The following is a 7,406-nucleotide window of genomic DNA, read 5'->3' as shown; positions in this document are numbered from 1 at the left end:
GGGAATCGGTCCAGGGCAAGAGAGTGACTTGGCTGTCTGGGTCTAAAGCACAACCACTTACTCGCATTGATAATGATATATTACAGTGTAAAATAATACCATCACTCCTTACAGTATATCAATGTACATTACTGGAGGGATTTGGCCTTTCAATTTTCCAGCTGTACATTCTGCTTAGCCAACCTCTGCCATCCTTATTTTGAAAAATGACATTAATATTCAAATTCACAGCTCATCCTCCTACCATTAGTCTCTATGTTCATAGTTTTTTTTTTTCACTTTTCAGTCTTTCATCAGGTTATTTGTGGGCAGTTTGTGTGTGATGTACTGTATGTGTGTGCCTGTGTGTGTGTGTGTGTGTGTGTGTGTGTGTGTGCATGTGCGTTTGTGTGCTTGTGTGGTCGTGCATACATGTCTGTGTGTTCTGCGCATGTATATGTGTGTGTGTTTGTGTCTGTCTGTGTGTGTGTGTGTGTGTGTGTGTGTGTGTCTCTGAATATAGGGTCTCGGTGTGGGTGTCATCAGGAAAGCACAATTTGGAATGAGATGAGTTTTGGTGCACGCATATTAGTTTTCACTTGTGCTTGTGTGTGTGTGTGTGTGTGTGTGTGTGTGTGTGTGTGTGTGGCGTCGACGCAGCACAATTTGGTGTGTGTGATGAGGTATTGAACTGGGCAGAACGAGGCAGCTTCTCGCTGGGCTCGTTTCACCTGTCATAAAACATACTCCCTTTATTGGCCTGGCCGGCCGGCCATCCGCACACGCGCACACACACAAACACACACACACACGCACACACACAAACACACACACACACACAGCACTTTGTGTCCTGTCCCTCTTTAATCCACTTCTAACAGAGCAATCTCCTGGGTTTTGACATCTACTACTCCGTATGGGTGTGTGTGTGTGTGCGTGTGTGTGTGTGTGTGAGCTGGCCAGGATCAATGCCTTGTTGTCAGGAAAGTGTGTATTTAAACTACAGGGTAGTCCAGGGACCGAGAAGATGGAGAGGGGATGGGAGGAGGTGGAGAGGAAGGGAGGGAGGGATGAGAAATTTAATGTCTTTGCTCTACTTGCTGTTAAGTAATGATTCCCATATCCACCATACACCTTGAGGGGAAAGTTGCTCATGTTCACAAATCAAGACTGAACTGTCCAAAAGCATAGGAATAACAAATGCTAAATTTGCTTTAGTGTATGTTTTTGCTTTAAGCTTTCCCTCAAAGTTTATTCAGCATGGTATGGTAAAAGAAAGCCATTGGCTTGTTTCTCAACTTCTAATGAGGTTGTAAACGTCCCACTTTCGCCATGCTTGCTATGCTGCTGCTGCACTGTGGCTGAGGAATAGGGTGGGTAGGGTAAGAAGGAAGGAAGCAAGGAAGGTACATGGGTAGGGGTAGGTAGGTAGGTAGGTAGGTAGGTAGGAAGGTAGGTAGGAAGGTAGGAAGGTAGTTAGGTAGGTAGGTAGGTAGGAAGGTAGGTAGGTAGGTAGGTAGGAAGGTAGGCAGGCAGGTAGGTAGGCAGGCAGGTAGGTAGGTAGGTAGATAGGAAGGTAGGAAGGTAGGTAGGTAGGAAGGTAGCTAGGTAGGTAAGAACGAAGACAGCTAGGTTGGTAGGAAGGTAATTAGTTTGGTAGAAAGGATGGTATTTTGTTGGTAGGTAGGCAATTTGGCAGGTAGGTAAGTAGGTAGTTTGGTGGGTAAGTAGGTAGTTAGGTGGTTTGTTAGTAGGTGGGTAGGGAAGGATCTTGTTAAGTATAGGTAGGTAGGTAAGTAGGTTGTTTGGTGGGTAGGTAGGAAGGTGACAGAGTTGTGTATATCAATGTACTATATACTATACTGTATATATGACACATTTGATACAACCAAAGAATGATTCCACTACAAAACAACAAAAGGGCTAAAGTTCCTGGATGTTAACTTGCCAGTCATGGATATCAAGGATGCATTGCTGGGTGACTTGGCCCATGTGGCTGAATGAGAAGCTACAAGATTCACTGCAAGAACAACACATCCATGTGCAAAACATAAGAACAAAGAGCCAGCCATTACAGCCACTAGCAAGAACCTCCTCTCCATCTCCTTTGATCCTCCCAGATATCTTAACATAATGGTCAGCTCAACAGTTGAGGAACAGTTGGGAAATGAATGCCTGTGTTTATTGCAGGATCCCGCAGAGCATCTCAAACATTTAAAGTAATAATCTGCAACTTTTCCATAGAAATAAAAGTCTGTTTTGCTAGAAGTACTGGGTAGATAGCATGAGCAGGGATAGCCAAAAAGAAACAGATGAATTGTTCAAAGGAAGACAACCTATTACAGTAAAAAGGAAAGTGACCGTCTTTGAGCCAAAAGTAAACTTCAGCATTGGCTTCCAAAGATGAAAAGCAGTCCAAGATGAGAAGGGAAGCTCAGGAGTGATGCAGACATGTCTCTTATTTTTTTGGACTCATAGGTTTCGCTGCCATTCATTAGCCGCTGTCTACACACAATATGTGTCTTTATTATTATGTTGGGCCAGTGTGTACATTGCACACAAAACACCAAAGCAATGACACTTATGACCAAAGGTGTCGCCAAAATCAAGAAAACCAGAATCTTGCCGATCATCATCATCTTTACAAATGAAGACTTGGAAACAATGTTCTCCACATGGACAGGAGCATTGATTTTACATTCTTTTGTCCTGATTTAAGACACCCTCCTTCAATAGGAGGAAGGAGTAATGATTAATATTGGTAATATTTTGATCAATAATTCATTGGTCCCTGTTTAATTTCTGTCTATTTAACCCCATGCCCATGCTCAAACGGACCATCATGCATTCTTTGTTGTCTTCCTATGTTGTCAATTATCAGCCTGAGTTAATGTTATATGGTCTTTGTTTCAACATCTGTCCATATTCAATACAATACAAATAAAAAAATAGATAAATATACCTCATTGACTTGAAGGGGAGCTGAGCATTGTGGGTTACAGAGCGGTTCAAGTCAGCTAGTTTATGGTGTTTTTACTGTTATGACAGTACAGAAAGATCAGACACGCACTCTTTACTAATCAGTGGGTGAAAACTTGTACGGAGGGAAGGAAGGATGGACAGATGGGTGGCAGAGAGGGGTTTAACTTACTTTAAAAGCAATAAATTAAGAGAAAAAGTTCTTATTATTAGTCTATTTAGAGAGAGTGAATGATCTGTCGTTCATAAGGTAAATTATAGTTTTGACTTCTTTTTATAAATTGGTTGAATGGTTGGTTGATGGATGGATGATGGATGGATGGATGGATAGAAGGAAGGAGAGAGGGAGGGAAGGGAACAAGGAGGGAGCAAATGTGAGATCAAAAAGAGAAAGATAGAGGAAGAAAGAAGATGATGAATAACGGGAGAGGAGGGAGGTAGGAATGGATGGAAAGAGATAAAGAAGGACCCTAGGCCATGCCGAACACACTGTATACCAATGGATGGATGGCAAGGGAGGGGGGGGGGTGAGAGATTGATGGATGGATGATGAGGGGCTGAGAGGAAGAGAGATAAAAGAAGAGTCAGATAGAACAACAGGGAGAAAGAAAGCATCATTAACTAACATGAGGCATGGAGTGTCTCTCTTCTGACTGTGGCTGCCTCGGGGGAAATAGATACTAAATAGACCCAGGTTTTCTAATAATCTAGCCATAACAGAGAGGGTTTGCTGCGTGAACATAATGCAGATATCTGTCTTGTCGGATATCTTCCTTCCTGTAGGGGTTTGCTGACATGTCCCAGTGATTTCAGCGCATTACAATTAGATGTCTCCATCAATGGGGTGTTTTAAAAAAGTTAAGTAAAAGCAAAGGAACAGAAAAACAATTGTGTTCTGTTTGAATCCCTGATAGTCTCACACTGATTCCTACTCTTTTCTGTTCTTACTTATTCTATTAGTAGCTTGTGCCATTGCAGAAGTCTCCCATAATGAGGCTTTTTTGCATCTAGCGTGCCATTGCAGCCCATTCTCCCTCAAATTCCAATGACATAATAAGCCATTTTATCTCTTTATTGAGTCTTAAAATCTTCTTTTTCCTAAAAGAGTAAAAAAAAGAATGTGCCGATGGGGTCAGATAATTTCAGTTGCTTCTAATACAAATCAGCTTCCAGTAATTTCCTTGAATCAAGTGTGATTTTCTTGACACTGTTTGATTGACAATAACCCCACAGCAATGACTGCATAGCACCAAAGATGGAGAATTTCTTATATTACCACTTTAAGAGTAGAGACATGTTCTAATATTTCAAAGTATTACAATGATATCAATACACTTTATTTGCCTATCATTTAAGGAACACTATAACAATATGTTTCAGTGTTACGAACATTTCCCTGATTGGAACTATATCCATTCCCAAGCTGTATGGATGAGAGAGGAAACAGTGCTGTCTTCCTCAGGAAGGCCCAGTCTCCTCTCTGTGTAGCATGCGCTCAGATAGATGAGTCCCTGTGGCTGGATAGCTACACTGTGATCAACAGCAGGCCTGGAGCTGCACACACACACACACACACACACACACACACACACACACACACACGCACACACACACATACAGACAGGTATGCGCACACATACCTACAAACCCAGAAGTACAGATACACTGTCAGGTTTGTCAGCACACAGCACACACACACAAACACACACACACACACACACACACACACACACACACAAACACACACACACACCAAACAGAAGTATTAATACACCCACTATGATATGGCATGCACACACACATATAAAGACAAAGGTATTCCTGCACATACACACGTCAATGTACAGACACATGTGCACATATACAGAGACATGCAAACAAAGGTTTGCCTGTACACACACACACACACACACACACACACACACACACACATCCCAGACTTCTCCAAGGTGGGTCTACCCCCTGGAAACTCCCCTCACTCCTGAGACGGCACCATTCATCCATCCTCCCCCCCTCCCTCCCTCCCTCCCTCTCCCCCAGCGTCTACCGCTTTATTTATTTATTCACTGGCTCACGGCCGGTTTGTTTTTTAAGCAAGACAAATTGAAAGGAATAAAAGTCCAGGCTTGTACTAGCTGCTGCTCCTATTGCCTTTGTGTCAAAAGGCAGCACACTGGGCTGTGAATCATGATGCATGCAGGTGTGTGCGTGTGTGCGTGTGTGTGTGTGTGTGTGTGTGTGTGTGTGTGTGTGCAGGTAGTTAGTCCTGTATGGTATCACAGCCTCACAGCTGGCTGGTTTTCAGAGGGGTTGGTTAGTCTCTAACTGCTGTACAACAAAGGGAAGCAAAGGGCTGCTGTAACTGCGCTTATATAACAATATAGTTAAATAGTATAATAATTCACTGTAACCTGACACTACTGAAGTTAAATGTTAAAAGTCACATTTTTCATAACTGTGGTAACTGTGTTATTATCAGTTTCCATCTGACATTTGACTCAAAAAAGTTCATAGAGTGAATTTGAATGGATTTATGTAATGCTGCTGTACATATGGCATGTAAAAAGATCTTATTGAAGCAATTAGAAAGATTATGTTAGTTATGATGCATGATGGTGGGAACATCCAGTAAGTACTGTAGTGACAACTTTACCCATAGCACTAATTATTATAACCTTTTTTTCTCTTATTGTTCTTGTGTGGCAAGCTAATTAATTTTCCTTCCCCAGCCATAACCTAAGAGTAAGTAAGTTGAGAAATCTGATAGTTTGGTAAATAAAAGGTTTCTCATTGCTTCTCTCATCTTTCATTTAAGCTTTTGGCCCACTATATTGTAATGCTATGGGAGAAATTATTGTCAGCGGCTCGTAAGTATCCAACAATTTGTATTTTATTCAGAATTCACCCTCTATATGGGATCAGTATCTGAATGAATGGGAGTCAATGTGCCTAACATGCCAAATCAAGTTTAAAACTATATAAAATATACATTTAAACATTTCCAATATCATGCTCTCTTATCAGACTGATTCTTTGGTCCCATCAGTTTGTTTACAGTATGTTTGAAAAGACAGTGCCTTTGTTTGACCCTTTTCTTGTTTTCTGCTCCTACAGCGTCACTCTGGATTTGGCCCCATATTCAAGATGGCGGCAAAGGTCGAGTGTCACCATGTCAACAGAAGCAAGGAGAAGACAATTCATATTCTTTACTATTGGCTCAGCTTTTCATAAGCTTTATCCACCACTCTGTGAGTAATTAATAATGGTCAAAAGCTGACTTCAAATGTTGCTGTGATGCTTGGAAAACGATGCAACCAAACGTGTTGACCCCCAACCACACACACACACACACACACACACACACACACGCACACACACACACACACACACACACCGTTTCACCCGCAATCTTGATATATCTGTCTACCTGCAAAGACAACACACTCTGAAACAAGCTATTTTCTTCAAGAGGTCAGTTAGGGGAAAAACACAACAACATTGAGCAGCTCTCGAGTGTGTGTGTGTGTGTGTGTGTGTGTGTGCGTGTGTGTGTGTGGCTGCTGAGAGCGCTGCTGGATGCGCTGTCACATACTGCTTTCATGTTTCGGTGTGTGTCTGCGTGACTGACGGACTGGAAACAGAATCAGTGTGTGTGTGTGTGTGTGTGCATGTGTGTGTGTGTGTGTGTGCGTGAGTGACAGAGTGGAAACAGAATCAGAGGCCCGGCTGTGAAAGACAAGCTGAGCGGAAGCATCTGCAAGACGGAGAAGGGCACATCAATCATGCTCGCAACGCCACCGCACACACACACACACACACACACACACACACACACACACACACACACACACACACAAACATAGACACATAAACATAGACAAACATACAACGATAATATGCTATTTCCTTTCCAAACAATGAGGTCTATTCTATTCTATTCTATTGTACATGTACATGCAAAGAAATAAAAGCATCCCTGCACTTCTATTTTGGACAAAGCGTGTTTATTTTCATTGTACTGTTATGTAAAACAATATCATGAAAATCAAAGTTCCTCCAAAGTTAGTTTCCTTATGATCGGTGACTCACTTTAGTTCACTTTTCCTAAATGTCTTCTAATGTGTCTGTTGAGGGTTGTTCTGCTCATTGTGAACCTGGATCAGTGGATAGTGTGTATAACTAAACATCATCTTATTGCCTGGACCTTCCACAACTATTATGGCAAAAAAAAAAAAAAAAATTCACATTATACATACTTACTTATTACAAAATATGTTATTGAGCATGCCAAAAAATGTATTTGTACATGACATATATTTCCAGTGTCCAAAATACAATTCAAATGAACGTCATCTTATATGTTCAAATACATTTTTAGGCTAATTCGTATATATATATATATACATAATGAGTTTGACCATTGCAGATGACACAGATGGGACCTGATG

Source organism: Centroberyx affinis, unplaced genomic scaffold (genome assembly GCF_046629955.1).
Source record: "Centroberyx affinis isolate AG114_WGS23_722 - 3 ecotype Tasmania unplaced genomic scaffold, CSIRO-AGI_Caff_v1 ptg004470l_1, whole genome shotgun sequence".
Classification (NCBI taxonomy): Eukaryota; Metazoa; Chordata; class Actinopteri; order Beryciformes; family Berycidae; genus Centroberyx; species Centroberyx affinis.
This window is presented reverse-complemented; position numbering follows the sequence as displayed.